The sequence below is a fragment of the Dromaius novaehollandiae genome, chromosome 3, assembly GCF_036370855.1.
Source record: "Dromaius novaehollandiae isolate bDroNov1 chromosome 3, bDroNov1.hap1, whole genome shotgun sequence".
NCBI classification, from domain to species: domain Eukaryota; kingdom Metazoa; phylum Chordata; class Aves; order Casuariiformes; family Dromaiidae; genus Dromaius; species Dromaius novaehollandiae.
In genome coordinates, this window is record NC_088100.1 from 98675223 (window position 1) to 98684345 (window position 9123).

The 9123-nt window shown below is 39.2% G+C and overlaps 1 long non-coding RNA gene across 1 annotated transcript; it reads left to right on the plus strand.

Moving 5' to 3' along the window:
• Positions 1 to 459: 459 nt before the first annotated feature.
• Positions 460 to 8760, plus strand: LOC135327716 (uncharacterized). The gene is made up of 4 exons (XR_010388105.1): positions 460 to 569; positions 2771 to 2999; positions 7131 to 7287; positions 8544 to 8760. It is a non-coding gene; the product is annotated as an uncharacterized LOC135327716 (long non-coding RNA).
• The last annotated feature ends 363 nt before the right edge of the window (positions 8761 to 9123 follow it).

Consider the following 9123-nt stretch of genomic DNA (forward strand, 5'->3'; position numbering starts at 1 on the left):
TTGACTTACCAACAGCTGCAATTCAGTCTGAATAGTAGTGCTCTTTTGTCAGGGAAAAGGCTTAGCAAAAAGTAAGAAGAACCTTTAACACCTTAGGTAGGCATATAGAATTCCAACGAAAAAAAGCCAAAAATGAAAAAAAAAAGCGAGCCAGGAATCTTTTTTTAGGGTTTTAAAATGTGACGGGGCACAGTTATTTTCTCTCCTTGAGGCAAATGTACTAGTAGTAACCCAGAAAAAATTAGCTGTTGGACACTCTTTAACTGTGTGTACTGTAAGTCAGTAGGTGTCCAGGATCACAGTGTTAAAGTGGATGATGTTATTTCCTTCACCAAGCGCTGTATTGTTTAGGACGACAGATCATGGCTCAGTATTTTAGCCCTGTTGCTACGTGCACTGCTTAGAGTAAGAAGGCCAAAATGAACCAAAAATGCTCCTCTTTTGAACAGAATAATGGAGAATGAAATATTGTCCCAGCACGGACTTCTCCCATCCAGCAGGAAATTGTACATCAGGGGATGGAACGCTAGGAGATGGGACGTCGCCAGCAAAATGTCATGCGGTGAGAGGTGTGTGATGAAATGACAAGGATCAACCAATATCGGTGATGTTATAGCTTGTAATAATTATTCTCAGGAGGCTGCTCTGTACATGCTAAATAAACAGAAGTTTTTCAGTTGAGAGTTACAGTTTGTGTCAGAATCCATTAGCCAAGCACTAAAACCAGGAAAATGTACAATATGAGAATTTATCTCATCTTTTCTATTTAAAATGTGGTTTTATTTATTAGGTTCACATTAGTTGGCTGCTTTTTCATTCCTGTGTCTCCAGCACGGTATCTGTACCATGTGACTGGGAAGTGGCATGGAAAATAGATTATTGTCCTGTATTTTATGGCAGCTAAATGTCAGTTCTGATCAAGGTTCTTTGTACAAGACACTATGCAAACACACAGTTAGAGATCTCTTTCGCTCTGAAGTTTCTGGCAAAGGCAAAAAGGACAGCCAGGCACCCACCAAAGTCTTCTCTAGACAGTGCAAAGGGCAGCAAAGGCACAGGGACAGTGAGATGACCCTTCTGAGCAAGCAGGCTCCTTGCTCCTCGTCCACTGATGGTTCCACTGGACTACACAGCTTAAATGGGGAGCTAAGCAAAACAGGCATTGAAGTAAACCAAGAGATCACCTTTCACTGCTACAATTCATCCTAGTTACCTGGTGAATTCTAAGGTAATTCAAAATGAAAATCAAATTGCTTAAATACAAATTGATATATAAGTATAGCAAGGATTAAATGCTGATTAAATGATGTCTTTTAATTGAACAACCCAATCATGTATGAAACAAAGCCACATTTGGAACGCAGGACGAGATCTGATATTTGTTCATGCATGTAGGTCAGCTGTTGTGTCTGGATTATGTAGACAGTCTGTGAGTAGTTCAGAAAAGAACTGTGAATTGTTTCACAGAGGTCAAATTCAAATGACTATTTTGAAGAATATTGCAGTCTGTTTTGTGAAAAGAAAAAGGGGGAGAGTTCAGCTAGGTATTAAAAATGTATATCTTTCATGTTGCACAGTCCCATGTGCACGCACGTTCCTTGTCCTATAGTGAATATGTAAATGGAAGCCCTGAAATGACTGAACACAGGGTTTCTTTCAGAAAACCTAGTTCTAAATTTGTAGGCTATTTCCTGGTATAGTTGAGGTAATTGAGACTTATTCTCTAGCATTATGTACAGCAGCAATATTCTAAGATGGAGAAAATTGTACAAGGGGACATTTAGAGGGTTGTGGATGTTCTTTAGCAGTTAGACTGCAGGCTCCAGTGGGGATGTGTGACAGTGATCTAACAGTGAGGGAATGCACCATATCTTCAGTGATCCCAGTGGGTGTGTGGTGATTGGGACAAGCATGAAGGAAATTGTGGACTGGGCAGGAAATTTGGAGAAACACGCCTCTCAAGCGTTTGCTGAGACCAGAGGAGATGGACATCATGTCCTGGAGCCGGTAGGAGAAATTGGCAGGAGGTGGTGCAGCAGATACATTTACCCAACAGCAAACTGTGCAGACAGAGATACATGAGGTGTGAATGACAAGGAATTCAGCAGGGCTGATTATTGCTGCAGGGAAGAGCCAGCAAAAGCCGGTAGAGGTATCTGCAGGTGTGCAGGGGAATGGGAAGGGAATTAGGGGTCCTTCACAGAGGAAAATCTGTGTCTAAACACAATGGCTCTTCCACCTGTGGCAAAGGGAGACCCATTCTCTCTTTTTGTATGGCTCAAGAAGAGGAGTTGGGCACATCAATGGTGGTAGAATCACAGTATCTCTTAAGCATCAGATTTACTTTAACTCCAGATGACACAGAACATTTGTGTTGGTTAAGATATAGGCGTTATCCATCCCCTCCCATAAAAACAAAAAAACCAACACTCTTAAGAAACTGTTAAGAAGGAATATATTCTTGGCGATATAGGCTACAGCTCAATAGCTGCAGTGACTTGCTTTGTATATACTATGTAGAGTTTTCGTATAACCAATTACTTCAATATCATCTCTCTATGAATTATCAGTTATGAAGAAAGCACAAGAGGTGTGCAGCAGTATTTTAAGGTTCTGCAAATTGTGATTCGTTGACAACAATATTACCATTAAGAGACAATGAGTTTTGAAATGCAACACATCTGCACTGACCTTGACAGAAGCAAAGGATTTCTTTTTGATGACAAAGGTTTTTTTAATGGCCTTGATACTAACGTGATTGTCATTTCAGACTTTACTTCCTGAATCTGAGTACTGCATCTAAGCTCCAGTGTGAAGCATCTACAGTCACAGAGGGGATTGCACAAAGGGAGTGCTAATTTCTAACAGTCCAACTCTTTAAGTGGGTGAAAACAAGACTTAGACCCAGTTGCCCAAGAAAACTAAAGCTATTATGTAATGACGCCTGCAGGGGTTCCACAACTGTTGCATAGCTTAGAACAAATTTGGCACTTTTTGAGGTAAGTCTCAGAAAAGAACATGAAGTGATTACATCTGTTCATCTGCATGTCTAAGTGGCTGTTACAGTGTAGTCTGTATTGGGTTTAGGATGACAGGCCCCCCACATGAAAATCTTGTCTATTTAGCCCTTGCAGAAATTTAGTTTCCTATCAAGCATATCCATGTACCACAGCAGACCTCTTAAATAATCTTCATACTGGATTGGTGTGTCTCTCATGAGTATTGTAATATACTATAATTATCAAGGAATCTTGGACTGACTTTCCAGATCTATGACATCATCTTCTATCACAAGATAGAAGTCCAAAAATTGAAAAATGTTTTCTCACTGATTGTAAAAAGTTTAACACTCTGGTGATCCTTACATAGGATCTGACACCGAGCACTGCTCAGTAGAAACACATTTGTGAATACTCAAGCTTCAAATACTTTTTCTCCACATGTGATAATGTTGCATTCTCATAACTGGGCTCTTCAAAATCCACGTATGTACAAGCATTGTGTTCTCCCCCTTCATATTTGTATAATAACCATTTGAAGACAATTATTCCTTTTACAGATTTGTTCTTTGGTAACTCTTGATCCCTTCTGATTAAAAGCAATAGCTCTGCATGTTGCAGAAGGACTACATTTTTTTAGCTTTCCTCCATTTGCACTACCTGGTAAGTCAGACCAATGCACTGATGTTAATCCAGCAACAAAGTCCACTGAAGACTTCAGTTTGAGGTTTTTATCATATCCATGTGAGCCCAGTAAGATCAGAGCATCACTGCATAAGTCACCCTTCCTTTCTCCATATAAGTTACCAGAAGTAGACTAGATCTACACTCATAAAAACAGTAGATTCTAGGTGATTATCCAAGTGAAACAGCCTTCAGCCTATCAATATGTCATTATTTCATAATAACGTAGTATATGGACAGGCAGAATCATAACAGTAGCACCCAAGATGGTGACTTTATAGACTGGATTTCAGCTCTGATATACATGCAGTGTAATTTAAGTTAATTTTCTCCTTTATCACTCTGATAAATCATGGAATGTTTTGTAGTTTACTTTGTGTACTTTACTACCTGTGTGAAGTCTCTCATTCACAAGAGGAGATAGCTTTGCAGAAGCACCTTGGCAGAAACTTATGGAGGGACTCTCCCAGGTATGAGGGACAGCTTGGGAAAAAGCAGAGATGACTGCTCCAAACTGAAGGAACAGGAAATTGAAGTTGGCATCATGGGCTGGAGTCAAGAACTGACCTCTAGAGATTGATTGAAGGAGAGATGGGGAGGGATTGTTAGTAAACAGCCCTGAAGATGAATGCATCTGAAGAAACTCAGAAAGGAATGCAAAGAGAGAAATAGTACAGTTATTGAGAGCCTTATAGCAGCTTCATGAAGTAAGCCTGCCTTTGGCAAAGTTAAAGGAAAGGACTTTGCAGTGTTCAAAATCCAAGATCCTGAGGGCATGGACAAGGAATATAGCTGTGTGGATGTACAATATAAGGCAATACTCCAGAGAAGACCACATCAATGCATATATTCAAATATGCAAATAATTAATTTGCTGCCATCTTACTAGCTGTTTCTCTTCTCGTTTCGAGAATAGACTCTGCTGTTAGCAAGTTTCTTTCTTTGAGAAATGATCTCTAATTTCCTACTGTCTTGTATCATCTGCTGTATTGGGCACATTGTTTCTTAAGAGGTCCCAGAACATGACTTTGTGATGGCTGGTAGTGAGGGAGTCAGAGGAGGTTTGGGGGACATGCAGACAGTGCTCACTGAGACATCAGTATGGAATAACTAGAACATCAGCAAGTGTCTCCTTTCCAAACTACTGTTACCTGAATATTGCAGCTCAATAGAACAAGCAGCTGTGCATCCCTTCTGCAACAGGAAGCTAGCAACTGAACTCCTCCGTCTCCCACTCAGACATTTGGGGTATACCCCACAGATTTGTAATTCCAACCTCCTTAAAATTCAGTTCAGTTCTGCTGTATGGGAATCATGCGAAGGCTATTTTGGGGAATAGAAAGTGAGTTATTTTACAGGCCTGTCTAAGGATTCACCTTGAATAGAATTTTCCGTGAAGTAAGAACTGCATTCAGCAGTAATCACTCATGTAGGTTATGCTATAACTATTTTCTACACATGCTGAATTTGAACGATGACTTATTGTTCTTATACACTCATATATATACCTCTAGTTCCCAGAGGCCCCAGTCAGGACAAAGTTTAGCAAATGCTGTACAAATGCATACAAGGGCAATCCCTTCCTCTAGGTAGCAGAAATGACAGAGAGACACCCAGCATAGGTACTACCATTGCATACAGATGTTATAAGCATTCTTGTATTTTTCCTAGCCATGATAGATAAATAAAGTCAGTGCCAAATATTCTAATCAGTCCCTGAAGACATCATTACAACCTCATGTAAAGTGGCACAGTAAAACTTAAGTTAATAGATTCATTGTCTCTGTTTAAATTGGGAAAATATGTTTCTTTCTGCTGTGGGAGAGACTTGAGTTGCAGAGAGAGCTAATATCTTTTAGAAGATTCACTGCTATCATTAGAAAAAAAGAGGAAACCTTTGGGGCACTCAATATTGCTTCTGTGATACACTTAGAGCTTCACAGAACCAACAGTGCTACTCTTTCTACTTTCAGGTCTACTTGAGGTGTGGAAAAATGATTTAGAGGCAAAACTTTCACAGTGTGTTGGATATTTAAAAGTGTATAAAAGCTGTACTAACCACCAGCACTTAGCCATGGGCTTGCAATATCTGAGTAATGGAATTCTGTCCTCCTGTAATTAACATGTAACTAACTAACATATCGTTTGCAAACTGAGGGAACCAAGGGTGAAACGCTAAAGAAGATTTAAATATGGTTGCCCTGACTCAATAACACAGACAGAGCAATAGCACCATCAAGCTCCGGCTGAACAATTACATCCCAGGAAATTCAACCAACAAGTATCATATTATAAACAGTCACATCTGCGTGGTGATGCATAAGTATGCACTAGTGCCATCTAGCTAATCCCCAATGTATGTCACTTCTAGTGCTAGGCAAATCATGAAACCATCGTTGTCAAATAATGTGTTTTACATGCTTGGAGAAATTTGTAGAATAGATTATTTAAAAACATGGTATATTGATGATGGACATATCCTAATTAATAAACTGAGCAGAATTAATGGTGAAATATGTTAACTAAATGTTGTTACATTGGTCAGATAAATTGTACAGAGCTAACAGTTTACCTGATGGCCCTGTCATCAGTAAAGCTGTCCTGATGTGATGACCAGAGAAAGTTAGAGAATCCAACTGTCCGTGGAATAAATTAATGTAAATTTCAGGGACAAAAGATATATAATCTCAAGGAGTTTCCATTGTGCAAAGCCAAATGTTAAATAGTAAGAAAGCAGTTAACTCTAACTAGAGACATTGGATGTTTCAAGGAAGCTACAGTATTGAAGCTGCAAATATGCAGACCTCCATCCAAGCATGAGTACTTTGTGTGTCTCAGTTTGATGGTAAAGAGAGTTCAATACAAGAAATAGATTTCCTAGTTTAAAACTTGTATCAGGTCTAACATAGGGGGCAGGGTGAAATGAACTTCAGTTACTGAGACCAAGGGTTAGACGTGGTCTTAAAGAAACCCTAGGATACAGGCCACCCAAATTTAAGGGAGATTTGCCTTTCAATCTGGGCTCTGTGGTTCAGTCTCACTTCTGCACAGAATGGTCATACCATGGCTGGAAAGACAGCATGTAAGAACCACCTGGATTAGGAGATTTTTTTTCTTCTTCCAGCACTATTGGAAGTGTTCAGGGAGCACTAATGACATCCTCACCCCACTGAAGACAATAGGAAGCTCCCTGTGACTTCAAAGGCATTGGGATTTCACTCTTTGTGTCTAAAGAGAGAGAGAGCTGTTGAAAAGGGGTAATATTTTTGATTAGAGCAACTGTCTGAGGTGCAGTTCTCATTGTCACTAGATGGTGCAGCAGAGTAGCTTTACTTTGGATCATTTGAACTAGAATTTTGGAAAATATCACACTAAGGCGAGGGTAGTGCAGGTAGAGCCCTCCATGAAATAGATCTTTCCCTCAGGTCTTTCTATTTCTGTTTGCAGTTCAAGCACTATGGCCTTCTCCAATGCTATTTGAAGATGAAAGATGGGTGCTGCCTATGAGGACTTGGAAACTAAAGGAGCTAGTACCCCTCAGTCTGATCTAGTCATGCCATAGCCAGAGCCACGTGACTTCCTATTTATCCAGACAGGCTGAATGGTACGGTTGAGAGCAGCCATGAAACGATTCATTCATCATTGGAAATGTTGAGGAAAACTTGTGCAGATGGTTCGTTGGTCCTGCCAGATTTCACTGTTGAGCTGTATAGAGCAAAGCAAACCATGGATGATTTTAAGCATTTCTGTGATTCAGAATGAAAAGTTTGCATGACCCTAACAAGAGGTGTCTTTTTCCTCCCGTTCTCTTGTTTCTTCCTTTCCTCTTTGTTGCCAAGTGTGGAATAAAAGGCAAAGGGGATGACGGAATCCAGCTCCCAGGTAGACCAGCTAGGAGTTGCACTCAAACTGCTCTTTCTTCATAATATCAAATGATAAATTTTCTTTGAATTTCTCCCAGCAGCAATTCTGTCCCCATCAGCAATCCATCATCTATATAAAATCCATGGCTGATGATTTCTAGCCTGTACTTCATGTACTTTCTGGTATATTGCCTGTCACACAATAACAGGATATTTCTTCCTTGTTTATACAGAGAAGTTTTACAGCCGTAACAGTAAAAAATGTCTTTATGCATGCAGCAAAAGGCCAATTCTAATATTAAAACAACATCTGATGTACTCTTAAGGAGTACATCACCAAGGGTAAGGGAGGTTCATCAAAGCATCCAATACTGGAGTTCAGATTTGAATCAAAATCTACCAATTGTCCTTAATGACTTGAACTATTGCTTGGGAAGTATATTGTCTAAGTTAGGAATACACACAGTTTTGAGATTTACAGCACATTCTATGGTTTGAGCCTGTCTCAACAAAAAAGAGACTATATTTTGTCTGAAAATTTAATGACATATGTTGATCTCAAACCTTTATGATTCTGAGAAGAACTTCATAAAAAATCTTCTTATGTTCAGCTACAGTTTGCAAATAATATAGAGAAATTTGCATTTTGGAACACAGTATGAGAGCTGTGCTGCTGTGAACTGAATTGTACTGGACTAAGAGTAAAAATCTGTACCTTAGCTTTTTCTCTAGGAGGTTTCTGGCCAGCCCTAAAACAGGATATGATTTAGGAGAGGAAGAAGGCAGATTCTAGTGCAGTCCACATGGATGCTATTTAAACCCTTGAGACAAAGAACTGAAAGAAACAGAAGTAATCAAAATGTATCTAAGTGGTAGTTTTCAAATTGCTAAGTCTTCACATAGTAGAATTGATTTTATATTACAATCCATTAATTTTCACTATCTTGATATGATTTTCCTTACCTTGATATATTCTTTACTTTGTTCTGTGAATCAGGCACATCAAAAGAAGGATATGGAAATTCACTGACGATGAGATGACTGGCAGCAAGCATGACTCTCTCCAAGATTTGACATATCAGATGAAGGGGTGACATTTTTGAATTATGATGACGTCAGCCACAATTTGTGTCTCACTGATTATTGACTGCAATAAAAATTAATGCCAGAAGCCAGTTCTTCTGTAGCTTATCCCTGGGTCAAATATTCTTGTGAACTGTGTATGTGTGACTGTACAAGTGAATGTTTATGTATATATGTGCATGCATGAACACGTTCTTTGAGCAAAATCATGTCTGGCTTGGAAAACGCAGTGCAGTTAGGTATAAATGAATATACTAGGGTGGCAACAGGGGCTACATTCTTTGTTTCCAGGGGAAGCACTCTCAAATGGCAATTCTAGGGCCATGCCACTAAATCCAAATTTATGTAAGTAATTAAGTAATATTCAAAATTTCTCTTTCTCTCTCTCACTCTGTATGAGTGTGTTTATATATATGCATATTTTATATATGTGTATATTTATATGTATTAAATATGGATTCCACTTGGGGGGAATAGAGAGGAGGACATGTGAG